Source organism: Sorghum bicolor, chromosome 1 (genome assembly GCF_000003195.3).
Source record: "Sorghum bicolor cultivar BTx623 chromosome 1, Sorghum_bicolor_NCBIv3, whole genome shotgun sequence".
NCBI classification, from domain to species: domain Eukaryota; kingdom Viridiplantae; phylum Streptophyta; class Magnoliopsida; order Poales; family Poaceae; genus Sorghum; species Sorghum bicolor.
In genome coordinates this window covers 24,317,942-24,326,538 of record NC_012870.2, presented here as the reverse complement: position 1 = coordinate 24,326,538, position 8,597 = coordinate 24,317,942, and positions in this window count along the sequence as shown.

Genomic DNA, 8,597 nt, shown 5'->3' with positions numbered 1-8,597 from the left:
TGTTAGAACATCTCTCTAAGCATTATTTGGTAAATGAGACATCAAAAGGGCTAGGCAAAATGAAATAAAAAGATGGACATGTGCAAGTCCACAGAAAAAGAAAATTGAGCACATGAAAGCTCATATATATATAAAAAAAAAGAAGAAAAAAATGCTAGCCATGTCTCAATACATAGAGAGTCTATCAAATAAAGGAGCAACCTAGTCCACCATATATCACACTTGCACATCTTGATCTGGGAGTATGACACTTCTCTTCAAGGATCCGAGCTTTGATTTCGCAATACATGCAAAGTAAGTATGCTATCTCCTTTCATCCCTACCTTGAACTCCACATAAGCCTTTTAGAAATAGGATGAAATAGAGAAGGCAACTCTTACCATATGCCTTGGTGAGGAATCATACACCATTTGAGTGACATGAGAGAACCATAAGAGGAACATTTAAGCTTTCTTTTGAAAATATCACAAAACCTCTGATATGAAACTTGCTAAGAATGAGAAAGTTAGTGCTCAAGTCAAACTGTTCTGTCTCTCAACCACCTAAGACAAAGGAAAAGCCATAAGCCCCATAAGGGACTAAGGTAATAGGGGTAAGTTTACATAGCTAAATTTTTCATGCAAGGAGAAGAACTTTGTTGTACACATGGTACTCTTGAAATGTGAACATAGTAACAATACCTGATCCACCGAGGCTAAGTTTGATTGTTTGCTCGGGACGAGCAAAGGTTAAGCTTGGGGGATCTTGTTGACGGTGGATATACCATAGAAATCCACATACAAAACACCGTCAACATGCCTCGGTTGCAAGGGGAAACGACATGACATGAACATATTTTATCCATAACTAGTTCCACTTGTACTCTTAGCTTGTTTATGCAGGAACAACAAATTCAAGACATTATTTGACAAAGCCAACATCAGAATCATCAAGAGGAGATCGAGGGGACAACAGGTGACACCCTGGGCCCACAGGGAGGGGGTCGCCCGACCCCTCTTTGGTGGGACCCAGGTGTGCCACCTAGTCCACCGACATAAGGGACCCCTGTGGACACTGCTGGTGGGCCCAGAGGCCCAGAAGTGGGGTCGCCCGACCCCACATCAAAGGCGGTTCCAGGGTCGGTGGCCTCCCACCGACCTTCCCCACATGTCCCACATGTTGATTTGCCCCTGCCGTTGATCAAATGGCGGTTGTGAGGTCGGTTTGATCCAAGGGTGGAGAGAAGATGTCACGCGGATCGATGACGTGGCGATGGAGTAACCCCTACTCCATCTCCCTCTATAAAAGGCAGCCTCCATCCTTCATTTCAAGTGTGCAATTCCAAGGCCAAGTGCATTACAAGTTCCAAGCATACAAGTAGAGTAGTAGTTAGTCTAGAGTGGGAGTTAGAGTCGAGTCGAGCGAAGCTCGGGGTCTCCGGAGTCGTCTTCTGGAGAGTCTGGTATAGCTCTTGTACCTTTCTACTTTTGTAAGACTTTCCTCTTATTAATATATTATTCTTACTTTACTTTACTGAGTTCTTACTTAGTGCAAGTCTTTTAGTCTTGTTGTGCATTTACTTTAGTAATATAGTTGTCTTAGTGAAGTTAGTGACCTGTAACCACTCCTGTGTGTGCATCATCGTCCTATCTTGTATAGGAGCTCTAGCTAGCTGCAACTAGTTAGCGTTGTAGGATTAAGTGTGAGCGTGGTGCTCATACTTAAGATTACCTTTGATTACCGCTGGCTTGAACGGAAAGTAGGAGCGCACTCCCTAGTAGGTGACAGATCGTGGGCGGCATTAGGTTCTCCTCACGTACAGGCTAGTTCTTAAAAGGTAAGGCGTCCATAAGCCCAATAGTCGCTTTCGGTAAGGGGTTAGGTGAAAAACCTTCTAAGCGTCTTACCAGCTCGGCTATCCCTCGCACACAGTTAGTAAGGCTCTAGCGTAGTTAAGGCAATTATCTATTAAAGTAAGTCACAGAAGTCAAGTTAGATACATAGGAGTCCTTTACTCACTCGTTGTCCTCCCACCTAGCTAACTCTACCATTTACCTTTAGCATAGGACCTTGGATTCACCACTACCCTTCCTATTCGTTATTTACCACCCTTATTCACTAGTTGATACTAGATAACTCAAGGAATCTCATTCCCCTTTTTGTTAAACACACTTAGCCGCTTTCCCTTGGGAAAATATAAATTACGATACCTTGGAATACTCCTTGGTGAAGTGCTACAGCGGTACATTCTGTGCGCTTGCGGAATTATCCAATAGTAAATAGAGTTACCCTACCAGGGCACTTCTGGCGCCGTCGCCGATATCCGGTGGTTGCGTTAAGAAGTGTCAACAAGCGGCAGATCGCAAGAACCCCAAGCGGGCTCCTGCTGGCCCCGGTCTCTTTGATGAGATGTTGAAGAAGCCATGCCCCTAACATAGGGGCCCTACTAAGCACACCCTTGTGGAGTGCACTGTCCTGCGCCGGTATTACACCGACATCATAGTCAAGGAGGGCGCTGAAGAGCCCCCCAAGGACGACGACCCCCAGAGAGAAGGATTCCCCAAGGTCAAGAACTGCCTCTTGATCTTTGGGGGACGTGCGGCTCGTCTCACCGCGAGTCAGAGGAAGCGCGAACTCCGAGAAGTTTGCGCAGTCAGCACAGCCGTGCCCTCGTACCTCAAATGGTCCGAGAGCGCAATCACTTTCGATCGGCAGGATCACCCGGATCGGATCCCCAACCCCGGGAGTTATCCTTTGATCGTCGACCCCATCATCGCCGAGACACGTCTCTCCAAGGTGTTGATGGATGGAGGCAGCGGCCTCAACATTCTTTACGCCGAGACTCTGGCCCTTATGGGGATCAGCAAGTCTCGGCTCAGAAATGATGCATCGCCATTCCACAGAGTGGTGCTGGGACATCGCGCCCATCCCCTCGGGCAGATCGATCTGCCCGTCTGCTTCGGGACCCTGACAACTTCAGACGGGAGGTCCTCACATTCGACGTGGTCGGGTTCCCAGGAACCTACCACGCAACCCTGGGGCGACCATGCTACGCCAAGTTCATGGCCGTCCCCAACTACACCTACCTCAAGCTCAAGATGCCGGGGCCAAACGGCATCATCACCATCAGCACGACCAGCCAGCACGCCTACCAGTGTGACATCGAGTGCATCGAGCAGGCAGAGGCTCTTGCTGAGTCTCTGACTATCCACACTAGCCTCGGCGATGGCGACCAGGACATCCCTGACCCCAAGCGTCACGCCGGAAGCTTCGAGCCGGCGGAGGAGACCAAGCTTGTCTTCCTCGACCCCGGGACGTCTGAAGGCAAGGCGTTGAGGATCAGCTCGAGCCTCGACCCCAAATAGGAAGCAGTGCTCGTCGACTTTCTCCACGTGAATGCTGACCTATTCGCGTGGAGTCCCTCGGACATCCTGGCATACCGAGGGAAGTCGCCGAGCACTCCTTGGACATCCGAGCTGGCTCCAAGCCCTTGAAACAGCGCCTGCGTCGATTCGACGAGGAGAAGCGCCGGACCATCGAGGAGGAGATCCACAAGTTGCTAACGGTCGGATTCATCAAGGGGATATTCCATCCCGAGTGGTTAGCTAACCCTGTACTAGTCAAGAAGAAAAATGAGAAGTGGAGGATGTGTGTAAACTATACTAGCTTAAATAAAGCATGTCCTAAGAATCCCTTTCCATTACCTCGTATCGATCAAATAGTTGACTCCACTGCGGGATGTGAAATTTTATCTTTTCTTGATGCTTATTCCGGTAACCACCAAATCAAGATGAACGAGTCTGACCAGCTCGCAACTTCTTTCATCACTCCGCTCGGAATGTTTTGCTACGTAACCATGCCTTTCGGCCTTAAGAACGCGGGGGCTACATACCAGCGATGTATGCTCCAGGTCTTCGGGGACCTCATAGGCAAAACGGTAGAGGCTTACGTAGACAACATTGTTGTCAAATCCAGGAAGACAAGCGGCCTGGTGGCTGACCTGGATGAAACATTCCGATGCCTCAGGGCTAAAGGGATCAGACTGAACCCTGAAAAATGCGTTTTCGGGGTCCCCCGAGGCATGCTCCTTGGGTTCATTGTGTCTGAGCGAGGGATCGAGGCCAACCCAGAAAAAGTCTCGGCCATCACAAATATGGGCCCAATTCGTAACCTAAAGGGAGTACAGAGAGTCATGGGGTGCCTAGCTTCCCTTAGTCGTTTCATCTCCCATCTCGGGGAGAAGGGACTACCTCTGTATAGGTTACTTAGAAAAAGCGAGCACTTTTCGTGGACCTCCGAGGCCCAGGAAGCCCTTGACAAGCTCAAGGCCCTGCTCACTAACCCTCCCATCTTGGTACCTCCCGCCGAGGGGGAACCATTGCTCCTTTACGTCGTAGCCACCGATCAGGTGGCCAGCACAGCTATCGTGGTCGAAAGGAAGGAAGAAGGGCACGCCCTACCGGTCCAAAGGCCGGTGTACTTCGTCAGTGAGGTACTATCCGACACAAAGACCCGATACCCCCAAATCCAAAAACTACACTACGCGGTAGTCTTAGCCCGACGCAAGCTCCGCCATTACTTTGAGTCTCACCCAATCTCGGTAGTATCATCTTTCCCCCTAGGAGAGGTGATTCAGAACCGAGATGCTAATGGTAGGATAGCTAAGTGGGCTATAGAGCTTATGGGTGATGGGATCACCTATGAGCCTCAAAAAGCCATAAAATCCCAAGTCCTAGCGGATTTCGTAGCTGAGTGGACGGGGACCCAACTCCCTCCACCCCAGATCCAGCACGAGTGCTGGACCTTGTACTTCGACGGGTCCCTGATGAAAACCGGGGCTGGCGCAGGCCTCGTCTTCATCTCGCCCCTCGGGGTAAGGATGTGATATGCAATCCGACTTCACTTCCCTACCTCAAACAATGCGGCGGAGTACGAGGCCCTTGTTAATGGGCTCCATATCGCGATCGAGCTTGGGATCAAGCGGCTTGACGTCCGAGGCGACTCCAGACTCATCATTGACCAAGTCATGAAAGAGTCCAGCTGCCACGACCCCAAGATGGACACGTACTGCAAAACAGTCTGGCGCCTGGAGGAAAAATTCGACGGCCTCGAGCTTAACCACATGTTAAGGAAATACAATGAGGCTGCCGATGCGCTCGCCAAGATGGCGTCCGAGCGGGCCATGGTCCCCCCGGATGTTTTTGTCAGCGACCTCTACAAGCCTTCTGTCGACTACAAAGACGACGGGGGTTCGGATCAACCCCTAGGCGACTCAGGCCCCGACCCCAAGGTCTTCACGGTTCAGGAGCAGGAGGCCATGGACATTGAGTCCGAACCCCCTGCACCAGACGACTCGCCAGATTGGTGCTACCCCTTGCTGCAACACCTCGTCGACGGCACATTACCCTCAGACCAGGCTGAGGCGCGACGTGTGGCTCGTCGCGCCAAGACTTTCCTCCTCCTTGACGGAGAGATGTACAAGCGCAGCCCCTCGGGCATCCTTATGCGCTGCATCCCCCGTCAGGAGGGAATCAAGCTCCTGGAAGACATACACTCGGGGGCTTGTGGCCACCACGCCGTGCCTCGGACGCTAGTAGGAAACGCCTTCCGACAAGGCTTCTACTGGCCCACCGCCGTAGCTGATGACACGGAGATCGTGCGGACCTGTGAGGGATGCCAGTTCTACGCTCGGCAGATTCATCTCCCCGCCCAGGCTCTGTAGACGATCCCCATCACCTGGCCCTTTGCTGTCTGGGGCCTCGACCTCGTCGGGCCTCTGCAAAAGGCGCCCGGGGGCTTCACCCACTTGCTTGTCGCAATCGACAAGTTCTCCAAGTGGATTGAGGTCCGACCCATCACAAAGATCAAGGCCGAACAAGCGGTGCTGTTTTTCACAGATATCATCCACCGATTTGGAGTTTCCAACTCCATAATCACCGATAACGGCACACAGTTCACCCGGCGGAAATTCCTGGAGTTCTGCGACAGACACCACATACGTGTGGACTGGGCAACAGTTGCTCACCCAAAGACCAACGGTCAGGTGGAGCGTGCTAATGGCATGATCCTCTAGGGTCTAAAGCCCATGATCTTCAACTTGTTGGACAAGTTCGGAAAAAGGTGGCTCAAAGAGCTACCGGCCGTGATCTGGAGTCTAAGGACTTCCCGAAGCCGAGCCACACGCTTCACCCCGTTCTTCATGGTCTATGGGTCGGAAGCCGTCCTCCCCACGGATCTAGAGTACGGGTCTCCAAGGGTACAAGCTTACGACGAAAACAGCTGCAAGACGTTCCAAGAAGACGCGCTGGACCAGCTGGACGAAGCCACAGATGTAGCCCTCCTACACTCCGCCAAATACCAGCAGGCCCTCCGCCGATACCACACGCGACGAATCCGAGGCCGAGCCTTTCAAGTCGGCGACTTGGTGCTGAGGCTCAGACAAAGCAACAAGGGTCGTCACAAGCTCACGCCCCCTGGGAAGGACCTTTCGTCATCGCCGAAATCCTCCGATCCGGCACTTACAAGCTCGCCAACGAAGCAGGGGAGGTCTTCAAGATCGCGTGGAACAGAGAACAACTACGTCGCTTCTACCCTTAGAATTTTGTAAACATATTCAGTTGTTCATCATCTCGAAAGAATAAATGAAAGTTTAAATAATATGATTGTTTCTTTTTAGAGAGTGAGCCTCGGATCCGCCTTGCGGAATCTGAGCCTCCCTCGGGGGCTACACGGGGGGAACCCCCTGTGGCAACTCCAAAATTTTCTTCCCTTCTTTTTCGCGCAAGTCAAAGCACCCCGACCCAAGGTCTTTCTTTCGTTCCCTAAAGAAATTTAAGAGGCTGCAAAATCCATCCCCTAAATCCTAGCAAGGCGTGGGCTCGAGGAAGGATCCACGCCCACGGGCAAGGACGACCTCTGCCCACTCCCTAGGGTCGGGGGACGGATCCAAACTTCTAAAAAATTACTAAGGAAGAGGAAAGAACTTAGGATTGGATGCTCTGACTAGCATAGACCCTAAGTGGCTCACCCAACCCCGCGCTGCCGAGGTCAGGTCGGCATAGGGAAAAAGATAACAATGGATATAAAAGAAATTCTAAAAGAAACAAACATATTTATATTCTCAACATCAATATTTTATACAAAAGACAAGGCCCACTGGCCTTTGATGTTCACAAAAAGAGAAAAATCTAACTTAAAGGGCCTTATTGCCCTGCTGGCCCAGGCCCCTGCGCGTCGAGGGGGGGAAGCTCCACCTCAGCGTCGAAGAAGGTGGCCAGGGCATCTCTCGGGGCGTCTGCGGCATCTTCAAGCCTCTGCAGCTCCTCCTGGGCCTCCGCCTCGTCATCAGGAAGGACGTAGCCCTCACTAACCACCGACAAATCGATGCCGACGTAGTGAGAGCTCACCACCGCCAGGGCTTTCTTCAACCCGACGTGGAGCGCCTCCCTCATCTTCTCCCCGGCCCGGGAGTAGAGAGCTTCAGTCCGACTCTGCAGCGACGACCTCGACTCACCTGCCGACACCCCGAGCCCCTCGCACGCCGAGGTGACCACAACCTCCTGAGCCGAGCGGTCCGTGACCTCGGCGTCAAGGGACTTCTGCAAGGCGTCGGCGGCAGTGGCTGCCTCGGCCATCTTCTTCTCCAACTCTATCAAAAAACAGAACGGAAAGAACATAATGGTCAGGAAAGTCAATCCAAACATAAGAAGAGCTAAGGTAGAAGACACAATTCTTACCCTCGGCTCGCTTCTCATTCTCCGCCGAGCTTCGGTGCCAAGGAACCACTTCTCTCTGAGGTGCGGAGAGGTCGGCCTGGGCTTGGTTCAGGGCAAGGTCCTTCGCGGTGAGCAAAGCTTCTAGCCGAGCAACCTCGCCCTTATACCCCTCAGCGACCGCCCTCTGCTCTTGGGACTCCTGGGTGAGGTCGCTGACCCTCTTCTCCAGGGGACCAACCTTTTCCCGAGCCTTCCGAGCCTCAGTCGCGAGGGCCGAGCACTTCTGCCGAAGCTCGGCAGAGATCTCACATTCTTTCGCGAGTTCCCCCTCGGCTGCCTCTCGCGCGGCCTTCTCGTCATCACAGGCCGCCCAGGCATCCCGCTCCCCACGGAGGAATGTCGACTTCTCCAGGGAAGCGGCTTGGAGCGCCTACGAATTCAAGTATTAAGCAAAAAAGTTAGCCCAAAGACACAAACACCTTACCGACAAAGGGACAGAGATCGTACCTGGGCAAGCTTGAACATATCACGGCTCACGAGCTCGGACGCTCGGTTGAGCGCCTCGACGCTCGCGCGCCCGCATTCCTCAAGACCCTGCCAGAGATAGGCCTCTGACGGGTCATCCAACACAAATCTGGCCCTCCCCTCTAGGTCATCAGGGTTGGGCCAGATCATGGGGTCCTGGCCCCAGGCCATTCTCCCTCCCCCTCCCTTGCAGAAGCCTTGGGTCGGGCCGGCTCCTTCCCGTGGGGCCTCACAAGGGCCACCACGCTAAGTGTCCCCTCGGCTCGGCCCTCCTCTACTTGATGGTCATGGCCCCCCTGGCTAGCATCCCCAGAAGGGGGAATAGCACCGAGGGCTAAGACCGTTTCTTCTGGCTCTTTGGGCCTCGGCGTCCCCGCC